Here is a 14,713-nt window from a genome sequence, read left to right on the forward strand (position 1 = left end):
CTAAACCCTAATGACAATTTGGGGGATTTTCAAAAAGTTGGAAAGATTTAGGCAGTTTTTGGCATGTTTTCACAATGGTTGATTTTGATATACAATGTTGAGGACTATATAGTTACTCATGATGCTAGAAGTATACACATGAGAGATGTATGGCAATGTATGTCTCTCGTGCATATCCCACTGGTGTCTGAAGTTGGTTCTCTGCCATATGCTTTGATTGGAGCATAATTCACACTTCACTTCACCACCACTCATTCTTAAGCACCCAGAATCAATGAACCAAAACTGCAATACTGCTCCTGACAAGAATCTCCTTTTTTAGGTTCTTTTAATGTGAAGCATTTTGTAACTTTCTTAAGCCATTGCTATTAATGCTTCTTGCTATTGGAAGGAGATTGTAATTGTTGCTTTAAACACATCCCACTGTGTGCCCATGTATTGTTAGTGGAGTATCCTGTAGGAACATCACATGTTTGCTGTTTTGAAACCTACTATGCAGAGTCTGCTCCGATTTCTATTAGCTGGAATTATGTTATTTTTGCTGTCTACAGACATGTGTGGATTGCTATAACTACCACATGTTTAGACTGATGTCAGCATTCCATATGTATTGCCTTACTAGTGCACATTTGCTGAGTAGGTCTCACTTTAGGTATCTCGTTGTTATCCAAAAAACAATTTTTTATCATTAAATTATATTAATTTCTCTCACCCCCATTTTAGACCAGACACATTTTTGATTTGGAAATGTAAAAAAAAATGGGTCCAAGTGAATTTCAGAATATAGAAACAGCTTATAAAGCAACCGCTTGGTACATCGTTATCTATTATGATCTCTTGTATATCGTGCTACTATTATGGTATGGTATGCCATGTTATGTTATGTGTTTTGTTATATAATGTTGCAAAGCATTTATACTGTGCCAGACTCTTGTATTTGTCTGAGAAAGCCAAAGCGTGTCTGAATGCTTCCCTATTGTTCTCCTCTAGGGATACCTAGAGTGGAGTCTGAAGGGGAAGTGAGAAAGGAACAGCGGTGTATCGCTAGGGGAAAGACACATCAGATGGGATTCTAGCAGAGGCAAGGCACTTGATGGGAGAGGGATGATATTTGTGATGGTCTGGGTGATTGCTAATCCAGCCAATATGCACCATGAATCCAGAGGGTACATCCAAAGGTGCACGTATGAGCAGGAAGGATTTACTACAAGGCAGCTTTAAGAAAGATACATATGTATAAAATAATTGTAGTGTGTGGCTGGTGGGTGGAACCCTTTGAAGTGTGAAGGCTTTTTGTTGTCTGGAACTGTATTTCAGTTCTCCATACAAACAAACTCCTAAATAGTAACTATGGGATGCCCAGGCCTGGAGGTCAAGAGTGGCCAAGTCAGGAATAGACTGGGTGATAGGTGAACGTGACTTCAAATATAGAGAGAATTTTAGGATGACGAACCCACGACTCTGATATTCTGCGCAAGGGAAAGAGCCTTTGAATGGCACAGCCTCTGGGACAAAATGCACCCTTAAGTTTATACTGCCACTTACTTACTTCCAAAATCAATAGAAAAGTAAGTACAAACAAATACAATATACGTCTGGAAAACAAATTAGCGGGAAGGGAGTGATAGGATAGATGTAGACCTTCTGTATGCAGTGAAAACCAGGCACCCTACTAAAATGAAGTGTTCAAAACTGGATGGGAATTGTATAAAATGTTTTAGTGGTGAGGACTTAGGTGAATAAAATACACTAAGAATTCCTTGTAGAAAGAGGGCAAAAATGGATTGGGTGATGTACAGACGAGGTATAATCCATCTCAATTATTACTAACACAGGACAAATACTAATGGGCATCATTTACTAAACTTTTTTCAATGGGATTGTGCCATTCTAAAACACTTCATCAGGCCCTAATGTCTCCAAGTTCATTAGGTAGTGTAACTATTTGGAGTCTTATAGTAAAGATAATGGCCCTCATTATGTGTTTGCCGGAATCCCGCCAGTACTACTGGTGGGATACCGGCAAACGGATCCACAGGGCCTGATCACGACTTTGGCAGTAACGCCGGCGGTATTACCGCTGGTGGTATTAGCCCTACCGCCGAACTCCCCGGCGCTAATAGCGCCGGATCACGAGTTCGGCGGTAATGTAATTCCCCATTCTCTATTGACCCCATTCGGGAATGCCCCATTCCCCATTGGGCTCAATGGGGAAAATGTGCGCTCTTACCTCCGGCGGATTTCCCGCCGGCGGTAATAGCGCACATTTTTGGCGGATTTCTGCCCAGCTCAGAGCTGGGGCGAAATCCGTCAAAGTCCTGATTTGGCGGACCCTTAAATCCGGCGGTAATAGCGCTACTGCCGGATTTAAGGGTTACCACCAAAGTCGTGATCAGGCCCACAGTCTCTGCCGCCTAATAACCTGAGGTGTTATGGGGCAGAGACAGCGGTAACTCCCCATTCCCTGGAGTCCCACAGGACTCCATTGGATGGGGCTACTGGAATCTCTGTCAATGGTAATTCTGGAAATTCTCTGCCGGTAGGGGTCTGGACTACCAGCAGGTTAAGCCTGCCAGTAGATCAGAGCCCCTACTGGCAAACTTGTGGTTGGCCGGTCCGGTAAAGTGCTGCTGCACATAAATGCTGGCTTTTTAATACAGGACCGGCCAACACATAATGAGGGCCCTCATTGTGAGTTTGCCGCAAAAAAGCTGGTAATTCCGGCATGTCGGTATTACCGTCTCCAGCAGGGCGAATGCCAGAAATACTTGTGCATTACAAAATCCTGCCGGAATCTATAATATAGGTTTGACAGTATTACCACATCAGTATCAATCCACCTGTATTATCAGAAGAAATGTGGCAGTAATAACAATTCTGGCACCAAAACTGCTGAAATTACAAGCACCCGAATTAGCATCACTGCAAGAACGGGAAATACGCCAGTGCCCATCTTTGAAACTCAATCCACTTTGAATCCCCCACTTCAAAGTGCCATCCGCTGCAACAGGAGGTACCAAAAATGTCAGGGAGCAAAAAGGCAAGAGTCCCTGATGTTCACCTGCGGCATCCACAAATCTTAGAGGCGGAGCATGCTGAGGCACGCTTTAGGGCTGGCCACAAAAGGACAAGCCAGAGGAGGAAGATTGCCATCTGGCAGGAAGTGGCTGAACGATTAACAGCCGTGGGGACTGTCCCCACACACAGAGGGACTGAAATGTGTGGTGGTAGGACTTGCGCCTCAGGGTCCGTAACCTAATCGCAGCTCACAGGAGGGAATCTGCTGCCACAGGCATTGCTTGAGAGGAGAGGTGCAGCTCCATCCTGCACATGGAGGTACTAGAGGGAGTTGGGACAGCAGAGGCAGGAACTGGGACCCAAGGAGATGGTGGTAAGTACAGCAAACCCCATGTAAATGCAAATGTTTAGTCAAAATCTATGCATCCCCAGGCAGAGAAACACCAAATGGGCAAGAGAAAAGGTCCACACCTAACCATCCTGGCACCAGATTTTATGTAGATGGGACTAGACCCAATACAAGTTCAACCTCAATATGACATATTAATGACTCCCGGCGAGGGTAAGTCAATTAACTATGGCGACATAGTTACAACCAGTAACATAAGTGAAGTATCTGAGTCAGGAATGACATGGAGCAGGAACCAGGCTGACTCAGGTAAGTGTAAAAGGAAACAGGCTTTATTCTTTTTGGTTACATAGCATAATCAATGAAAGGTAGGAGAGTAAATAATAAGCCTCTGCTCTGGTTTCCAGTCTATCTCCAAGTCCCAACCGACACTCTGTGGAACCCACATGCCTCCAACACTTTCAGCTCCACTTTAACATTCTATGAGGCCCTTTCATACACAAGCACTAGCTACAATCATACCAGGATACCACACATCCCCCTCCTTACAAACAAACTACAATAACACAGAATACCCTCACCATCATGTCAGGATCACAATCAAAACAAACAAAAACACCTTCTACCCCGGCCTGCCACACCGAGGTCTCAGTGCTGCCACCACCGAGCGCATACCTTGCCACATGGACAATAAAAACTAAACTACCATCATAAACCCTCCTAACCTACCACCTTTTGCCAGAACTGCCACTCCTGGCCTCAAGTCTGCCACACCTGAGCACAAACCATGTCTCAACGAGACCAACATACCTTCCAAAATATAGTGTAGCCCAACAAGCGTACACAATTGGCCTAACAAAAATCCTAACATGCCAACAACAACACCACCAACAGTATCCAAAACAAACACGCCACAACACCTTATCCCTTCTCCCCTAAAGAAAACATAGAAAAGGATGAAAATTAAAGCAAGGAGACTAACTAGAAAAAGACCACATAAACCACAAAACGCAACCATAGAAAGGAAGAAAAATGGTGCGAAAACCCAAACACGGTAAAAACCATGCAAAATAACAGTAACACAACCGTTACAAAGATGGAATAAACTGTATGCATAGGATGAAAAAAATGCTGGAATTCTTATTAAAGCACAACAAAAATATATCATGCTAAATTCCACAGCTCCCAGTAAAATGTAATAAACTTTGATGTTAAAAATTTTAAACAATTCAAATTTGTCAGTGCGTGGTTAAACTGGTCCTGCACCGACCAGAACTACAACCCAAAAGAATTTAACCAGAGTCAAAAAATTTAACACTGACCTACAAACTGTGTGTCACTCCAAAAACCTATTAGATATAAAAATCAACTGGTGTGCTAAACAACTGAACTTACCCTGCACCACCTGGCACTTCAGACAACTTTCTAGGAGTCCAACTACTCCAAGCAGACAACCCCATGTGCGGTCACCTTTAACGCACATACATACAAAATGGGCCTCCTGCCCAAAACTCCCATGCATAATTGCATCTATAAGAAATCCATACTACCAAAAAAAAAATGGGCCCCGTGCCCTGGTGTCTGCATCTCTACCCTACTGAAGGATTAACCTCAACTGGAGCACTACTATCTAAAGTGTCCAAACTCCCCCCAAAAAAATTGAGGTTACTACAAAAGGTTTTACATCATACAGGCAAACACACCCGGCCGGCATGTGAAAGCCACTTCACAAAATACAGGGGCACAAATGGGTGCGCGCCACCCACGGCCCCCAGGGACCCTCCGAAAATGTGCCCAAATGAGGCAACATTTTTTTTTTTTTTTCAGTACCTCAAACTGAAGTGTAGTCCTCCACAGACTACAGGTCCCATGAGTGCTCGCTCACTAAAAGCGCAACAGCGCTCGGATCCACTGCAAAATCGCCAGGCCCTCCTCAATGGCATTCTGCAACTGCAAATCAGTCCCGTTAGATGCCATACAACAGGCTGCTCCATGGCCTCCTGGCAAAATGCCAAAACTCCTGCTGCCAACCTCCCTCAGCTACTTCAGTACCCATCCTCATGCCAAGGTCTTCATGGATGGTTTACCACTGCCTGATGCCACAGCCATTACCAGGATTGCTTCATCTTCCGTTGCCAAGACAGGTACATAGGGATCAGGATTCTCCTCTTCAGTACTCCTTCACTCTCCGTACCATACTCCAGGTTCATAATCCTCGTCGCCAAATGAAGTATCTGAGTCAGGAATGACATGGAGCAGGAGCCAGGCTGACTCAGGTAAGTGTAAAAGAAAACAGGCTTTATTCTTCTTGGTTACATAGCATAGTCAATGAAAGGTAGGAGGGTAAATAATAAGCCTCTGCTCTGGTTCCCAGTATATCTCCAAGTCCCAACCGACACTCTGTGGAACCCACATGCCTCCAACATTCTCAGCTCCACTTTAACATTCTATGAGGCCCCTTCATACACAAGCACTAGCTACAATCATACCAGGATACCACAATAAGATTCGAATAACCGTGACTAACGAGAAATTCCTTGTCTTGTGTTCTATCTGTTTGTTTGTCTGTCCCTTCTTCTCCCTGCCCTGCTTCTTACAATGTGTTTTTTGTATTATTGACTACATTGATGCGATTTTCACTTACCCTGTATTATCCTTCCCAATGCCAACCCTTATATATGTGCATTTGTGCAATTTATAATTTATATTATTTGCTGATTGCTATTAATATACGTCTGGCATTGGATATGATATGTGTGTGAATCAATACACTATGAACCTGTGGTTATTTAAGAACTATGTTGTTTAAATATTTTACATTAGAATTATATGGATGTACAAGGAATATATAAGCCCTGATTTGAGAAAGGACAGGAAGGGCCAAAACACGTGTTATCACCAAAGGGCCAACCTAATAATAAACACGTTTTCCATCCTATTGGGCGCAATGTCCTGGATTTTTTCTCCATTGTTGTACTACAGGTCCTACACGTGTCAGTCACAGCAAATGGGCAGATCACACACACATGCCACGGGATGGGGTTATCATAGCCATGCACAAGCACTATTGCCAAAATGTAGAGGCCCCCATATTGACACACGCTGAGCACCCATTTATGCCACAGTAGAACAGGACAGGAATCATAGGAATCAGCGCCTAGATGCCTCCAGGTTAATCACGCTATACAAATGTGAAAAATAAATAAAGAAATAAATAGAACCACTGCACACACAACACCAAGCCACCTTGGCAGAACAACAGTCAATGTGCACTCCCATCATCCACATGGAGAAGCAAACAGAGCAAAGAGACCAAAGAAGCTGCATGACATGAGCAGGATACATACAATGTAGAATGAGTGTAATGCAAGCCCGCAGATATGACTCCCAGGAGACTAACAGCATGCCCATCTCTCCCCAACAGGCACACAGTCCTCTGCCAGTGATGCACCTGGACCGTCTTTGTCAGGGCCAGCAGCTGTAGGTAGACCTGCAAAGGCCACACCACTCACCAGCAGGTCCAGGCAGCAGGGCAGGGTTACTGGTCTGTCACAGCCACCATCAGCCCCAGCGCCTCCAGCTGTGGCAGTCCCATGACCATCATCGCTACCATTGCCACACCACCGCTTGACGTGGCACAGCAGCAGCAGTGCATGTGGCTGCTGCCATCACCAAACCCATGGTCAGGGGTTCCATTGTCCCTCCTGAGCCATCCACACCACCACAGCACATCAGCCACCAGGCCATCATGGCAATGACACCACTGACAAGGAAGCGGATGACTACACCTCCTACCTGACCCCGTGTTTCAGCCCTATGACACCACACAGCCCCCTTCCACTGTCCCTACACAGCATTGGTTCCTTGATGTGCACCTGCATGCAATTGACGATCACCACATGGAACTCACTGGAACTGAACACCAGCAGCTGGAGGAGATGAGACTCATGCAGGAATGTGTGCAGGCTTCCAGCCACATGAGTACCCGGTCTAGAGGCCATGTCACTGCCACTCTCCTCACTCTTGCCCAATTAGTGCATGAGGGCAATGAGATTACCTCTGCCACAGCTGAGGCCATGAGCCATGCCGTACAATTGACACTGCAACACATGCAGGGCCAGGGGTGTGACCCACCAACATCGGTCCCAACCACTGAGAGGTCGCAGCATGGCATCCCAATGCACTGCTCACAGCGACTCAGGTCCCCCATGGAGCCTGCAAAGGGCCCCATGCCAAAGAGGGCCACAGGAGACACTGTACACTGACTGTGTGCTTCACTGGGTGTGTTTGGTGGAGGGTGTTTGGGAAGGGAAAGGGGCTTCTGGAGAGGGGGATTTTTTGGAGGTGGTAAGGTGTGTTTGGGGAGAGGAGAGGCTGGTGTGTGGGTAGGGGAGAAGGGGTGTTTGGGGAGGGAGGAGACGGGTGTTTGGGGAGGGGGTGTAGGGCTTGTGTGCATTCACATTGTTAATTCATACATAGTTTTCACCTGAATCACTGACTGGACATTCCTTTTTTCAAAACAAGTCCGTACTGTGATGGTGCAGGATGACTAAAAAGGTGTGAGGGGTGTACAGAGTGGAGGGGAAACTCATTAAAAGTCCTCAATCAGTTCTTGGCGGGCCATGCACCTATCCCTGGCCTCCATGTGCAAATGAATGGGCCCGCCTGGTGATGCATCATCCTCTGGTGGAGGAATGTCCAGATCTGGGGGCAAGTGTATGTAGTGCCTGATGCAGATGCTGTGCAACATTGCACAGGCTAGGACTATCTGCCCACCTTCTCTGGCCTGTACTTGAAGGCACCCCCAGACTGGTGTAGGCACCTGAAACGTGCCTTCAAAAGCCCAACGGCCCACTCGATGGTCACCCTGGTCCTCACAGGGTGATCGGCTGAGAGCAGGTCAGCAACGATCTCCAGGGGCTAATATTATGTGTAGGGCAAATCAAAAAGCCATCATTCATTACAAGCGTAGGTATGGGATTAACCTAAATGGCACTTGTTTTCTTCTTGCTTGGCTTTAATCCAGCAGAAGCCTAATTCATTACATCCCAATTGTAAGTGGAGGAGTGAGTTTCATACCTCCAAAAACATACTTTTTGCAGTACAAACTGATTGCGAGTTCTTTTGCTTCATCATTGTATGCAATTCTTGCACAATATTTAAACGAGCATGTGGAGATCATGTCTGCCTTGTAGCATCTTGGTCGTATGCCTCAAAATGACCCCGTAGTGCTCATTGTTTGTGTATTTAACCCATAACTGGCACGAGAGAAAACCGTGTTTGGTTTCACGATCAATGTTACTGTATCCCTATTTCTGGAACAATGACTTGCAGGCTCTTGAATCCTCTAGCAGTCCTGCACAAAATGCAATGTATCTTTCAATGGCCCACTATTATATAGTGCTGTGGAAGCTTGACATGTAGGTGCTTGAATTTGAAAGCTGACTAGCAAAAAAGGTAAAATAGTTTTCAATGTTACACTAGTAATTAGTGCTTTGGAAGAGCAGCATGCAGACACTTTGTGAATAATGTAATCAAATGAGTACAATGGATCTTACATTGGCAACATTACACACCATCTCTTGGAGCTTTAACACAGAATGTAGTGCCTCGAGACTGGCAGGGTTGCTCTTGGTCATTTCAATCTGTATGTTTCTCAAAATAAGTGACACCTGGGAGCTGGTTAACTGCTCATGATTACGCCGTTGACCTTAGCTGTTATAGTTCATTTAATTATTATTTATTTAATTTATGACGCACCAAACAGCCCGCAGTCATCAGGGCGCACAGTTGCACAAGATACACAAACAGATAGACAGGACAATCAAAATCCTAGGAAGTTTAGGCGATCACTTACTTGAAGATAAAGGTTTGTAATGCTCTGTGGAAAGTCCTTGTATTCTCTTCATGTCTTAGCTTTAGAGGGAGTGCATTCCAGAACTTAGCAGTGCTAACTAGGAAGGATCTTCCTAGGCCATTTGAGCGTTTATCTCCAGGACAGTTGACCTGCGCCAGGTTGGAAGAGCGTAGTGATCTCGAAGGAGTATAGCGGGTGACTAAAGACTTTAAGAAGGGAGGACAGTCCTGAAGAGGCAGCGATGTACAAGGGACAGTCCTGACATAGCACTCTCATTTCCAAAATGTAAAGCGAAAGGACAAAGGGGCAGAGATCCGTTTTCATTCTCCCCTGGCTGGTTCCCATGATTATTCTCAGAGCTCCGTAACTAGGTGTGCGTCACTGTGATGTGCCCCCAGAGAGGTACTAAGCTGGGTACACCATGTGAGTTACATTGCGCAGCTAGCCACATGGACTGCACTGGTTGGTGGCATTCTTAATTTCTGTAGCCCTTGAGTGTCCCTACTGGGAAACCTTGGTACGAAATTCAATGCCGAGTTCAGAAGCTATCCTTTGTTTCTGCTAGAGTGACATGGTTGTTACTATGTATGTTCATGGCTTCTGCATGACCAGAATCAGGCAGTTACTTGAATGCCTTCTTTTGGGCTTTAACCCACTGATATCCATCCTCTCTCTTGAAAAACACACCTGTAATTGGTTAACCAACCTTCCTTCTCATCCACCACTCTCATGCCTCCCTCTTACTCCATCCTCTCATGTTCCCAAACGTACACCCATCTCTTGCCCAGAAGCCTCTCTCAACCTGCTCCACCATCCTCTGTTCCTCTGCCCCACACCCATTTAACTCTCACTCTCTTCTTTCTAGCACACTGATATTGTACTCCGAGCACTTTTTCAGACTCGCTTCTCCTATGCCCTGTGTGCTCACCGCTCGCTATATAGCATGCCTTTCTGCACCGACTCCTGTCTCATAGGCCCTAAGCTTGCTCTTACACATAAGCACATCTGCACTTTCTCACTTACCTTGCCGGAACCGCTGTGTTCTTTTACTTATTGGACCAAAGCCTGTTTACTTTGCATCATCACCTGCACTCTCCATTTAATACTGCACAAGCAGGTCTGCTCCTTCCTAATTACTTGGTTCAATACTGCCAAATACAGGGCTGTAAAGCTATAACAATGATATTATTATCTATTAAAAATAAAACTATCACCTTCTCACCACCAACATTCCATTTTTAAATGTTACCCTCAAATATCCTTGTTTCCAGTTACAATCCAAACTCTAACTCCCACCCCACTTACCTCCATCTGTGCCTTGCCCCCTCTCTCCCAATCTTTCACCTCAACTTCAAAAATGTCCAACTCTCACTGCTCTCTCACAAAGTCTCCCTCACCTTCGATTCTCGTTCCTACACTTCCCTTTTTCACTTTCACCTTCAACTGTGATTCTCTCACATCTTGCATTTCCAATTGCCATCACGCCAACACAACCCATTTATCGCAAATCTTTGGGACATAGCCTCGTCCTCCATTTTGAAGAACTATGGCCCACCTATGTTATGTTATGTTATGTCAAATTAATTTATATAGCACACGTTCCCCTGAGGGTATCATGGCACTCACCAGACAAAAAGATATAACAAGATACAGCAGGCAAGATTCAGAACAGAAAAGTCTTCAAAGCCATGTAAAAAGGAAGATGGTCAGAGGTGGCACGCAGGAACAGGGAGAGTGAATTCCAAGCTTTGGCCGCTGCTACCGAAAAGGCACGGCCACCCATGCGCGAGAATCTTACCCCAGGGATTTCAATCAGGAAGGCTGATTGTGAACAAAGTAATCTCGGGGGAACATAAGGAGGGAATTTGGTTTGCAGATATTCAGTGCCACATTTATAAAAAAAGCTCTTTGCACAATACAGAGTGACTTAAAAAGGACACGTTTCTCGACCGGAAGTCAATGAAGTTGGCCGAGAAGGGGTGATTTATGAGCGCCAAAAGGAGCGCAAGTTACTGACGTAGCCGCTGAATTCTGAAGAAGCTGCAGACGGCACACAAGATAAGCAAGCTGAGCCAAGTCAAGCGCTTCGCAATTATCAATATTGCTAAGCACGAGGGTCACTACCATGGGTGCCTGAAATTTCAGAAGAATAAAAGGCAAGACTTCCCATAATATTTTAAGTTTAAAATGGGCAGATACACAGACAGGGGCGACCTGGTCGCACATAGAAAGAGAGGAGGAGATTTTCATCCCCAGAACCTTCACAGAGGAAACAAGGGAAGGGAACGGACCACAAATAGCAGTCCAGAAGTCAGGGGTCCAGAAAGACAGAGGGCTGGAGGTGCCAAAAACCAGAACCTGACTGACATGACCTAACAGGACTCGCATGCATCCTGCATATCACAAAACATGTTCACCACTGCAATCCTCCCACCCTGTGTTTGTAGCATCTATTTGCCACTCTCCTTCCACCTTATCTTCTACATGTTCAGTGTGTGTAACTGAGTCTGCATCAAGCTATTTTCATGTGGTTATGGATAAGTGGCCATTTTGAGTATCAACATGTGAGCAGCACCTAAAATCGCTAGTGCCTGACAGCAGTGTGGCAAGGAGATTCATCCCACTGCCTTTCAGCTTACTCTGAGTTACAGATGAACAGGAAGGATGAAGTGAAGCAATGTAGGTTGTGGGATGTTCCTGATCTCCACCATCACCACACACTCCCTCTGATGATGTTTCTGAGGGTGATGATGATGACCAATATCAAAAGGTGATCAATATATGAGTCAATGCCCCTACCATGTCCGACTCTGGAAATCTGTGATGAAAGGAGACAGAAATAAGGCGCATAATACCAAAGTTACAGCGATTGATGGGATTTGGCAACCAATTGGCAACCAAAGCACTAACCATAGCATCTCCAGAAACACCTTAATGACCAGACGATAGCAGAAAGGCCCATCTTTTTGCTCCACCAAGAAGGTCAAAGTGCGGAAAGCTACTCATATACTAGGACAAAGATAGACAGAATCCTGCCACCTGCAGCCTGTACACAAAACTGTGTGTTAGAGCAAGTCTGGGACTAGGTCTCGGCTGCCTAATACATATGGGGTCATATGATGCCACACCATAGAAAGGACTGAGATAAACAAAGAAGAGTTCTCATGATGGATTCCTTGCTCTACCAGTTGCCAGGCACTATGCCACCCTTAGTCTGGACTGTCACACTAAGATAGATTTCTGGTGTTATTATTTTGTGACTGAGATCAGTGGGGCTTATATTTGTGCAACTACTAGTTATGCTGCTATGTGTGGTTTTGGCTATTTTCCCACTTCAAAAAGGCACAGAGAGACACCTTTCAACAGGATACACATTAGTACCCTTTTCAATTTCCTTTCTTTATCTGTCTCTCACACGAACCAATTCAATGCTACTTATAAGAGCACAATAACTGAAAACACATGATACAAGTTTTAACAGCAAAAATATGTTGTGGGGCATTTCCATGTTTTACAAATGACATCAGCTCCTTCTGGGTGTCTTTCCAAAATTTCAAACTGACCACAAAAGTGATGGGTGGAAGGTTTCAAATGAATCTAAACCACTGGCAATTGCTCTGGGCAACCTTCCACACCACCATTTTTTAGCCCATCTGCGCCATTGCAAAAGGGGACCATCCATGTGCAAATCAGTCAGCAGCTGCCGCCACCGAAGGTAGCAGCCCAGCCCGAACTGCTAGGCCAGGTCCCCTCTGCACAGAAAACCAAGCAACCCCAGGCATGTTTCGGCCTTGTTGGACCTCCTCAGTGAGGTGCAGCCTGATTCCCTGTGGCGCAGCGAGCAAGGGACCCACGTCTGTGCATACCCCCTCTCACAAGGAGAAACAAACTGACCACAAAAGTGATGGGTGGAAGGTTTCGAATGATTCTTAACCACTAGCAATTGCTCTGGGCAACCTTCCACACCACCGTTTTTTAGCCCTTCTGTGCCATTGCAAAAGGGGACCAGCCATGTGCAAACCAGCCAGCAGCTGCCGCCACCAAAGGTAGCAACCCAGCCCGAACTGCTAGGACAGGTCCCCTCTGCACAGAAAACCAAGCAACCCCAGACATGTTTCGGCCTTGTTGGACCTCCTCAGTGAGGTGCAGCCTGGTTCCCTGTGGCGCAGCGAGCAAGGGACCCACGTCTGGGCATACCCTCTCTCACAAGGAGAAACAAACTGACCACAAAAGTGATGGGTGGCAGGTTTCAAATGAATCTAAACCATTGGCAATTGCTCTGGGCAACCTTCCACACCACTGTTTTTAGACCGTCTGCAAAATTGCAAAAGGGGACCAGCCATGTGCAAATCAGTCAGCAGCTGCCGCCACCGAAGGTAGCAGCCCAGCCCGCACTGCTAGGCCAGGTCCCCTCTGCACAGAAAACCAAGCAACCCCAGACCCCAGCCCGAACTGCTAGGCAAAAATTTGTTGTGGGGCATTTCCATGTTTTACAAATGACATCAGCTCCTTCTGGGTGCCTTTCCAAAATGTCAAACATCCAAACAGTTTCTTTAGAAATCACATTATAAGCTGCAGGACATCAAAGACAAACATGCAGAATTAACTAAGTATGAAACGAGTGTGTCTAACTATTCTACAGTACTTCAAGTTCCCTTCAGTGCTGTGGGCTACATTGACCCACTTAACAGAATTCTTCTCCATAACCAAGCTACACTTCTGCAGTCAACAGCAAAATGGCTGCGCTGGGTCCTTGGAGCACAATTGAATCAAAACTGCACCTTGCAGCGACAAAATGATGCCTACACCATCTTGCCAAACACAAAATGGGCGAGTTGGAAAAGGGAGCACACAAAGAAAAGTGCCAGTGTGTTCTGGGGTGCACCCAAAAGAAGAGAATCGAAGCAGCGCTGCTCTGCTGCTTGCAAAAACAAAAAGTTTCCATTTAAAAAAGGAAATATTTACATTTAAAAATGATGCTGCTCTGATGCTATTTTTCTCATTTTTTCATCAAACTACTGTTATTAATAAGGCCTTGCAATGCCCACCCATACCCCATTGTGCTTCAGCAGAAGAAAGCATGATCTCTGAATGACAGGCTCTTTCAAGCCAAACCTGGGAAAATAAAAGAAACTTCATTTTCAGCCGCACGGGAAACACTTTACTTTTTGAGTTCCAAAGTGTCAAAGATCAATAATTCAAAGAAACTCCAGCCCTCAGGGCCTATGTCAATTTCAGTGCATCTGTGTTCAAACAAATTGCTGCCTAAAAGAAACTAACTATGGCTGCAAAACAATATTGGGAAGAAAGATGGAAAACGGAATTTCAAAGGAAAATGCCGGCTTTCGCCACATGTGTCAAAATGGACTTTTGCAAACCAAAGAATAAAATGCCAGTTTTAGAAGTACAAATGTTGAGAACTTATCCTTAACTAGCAATGTGAAAGGGGATTGTGCTGTGAAATATACACATGGGAGGTTTGATTCAGC

The sequence above is a fragment of the Ambystoma mexicanum genome, chromosome 5q (assembly GCF_040938575.1).
Source record: "Ambystoma mexicanum isolate Mex_15411 chromosome 5q, UKY_AmexF1_1, whole genome shotgun sequence".
NCBI classification, from domain to species: Eukaryota; Metazoa; Chordata; class Amphibia; order Caudata; family Ambystomatidae; genus Ambystoma; species Ambystoma mexicanum.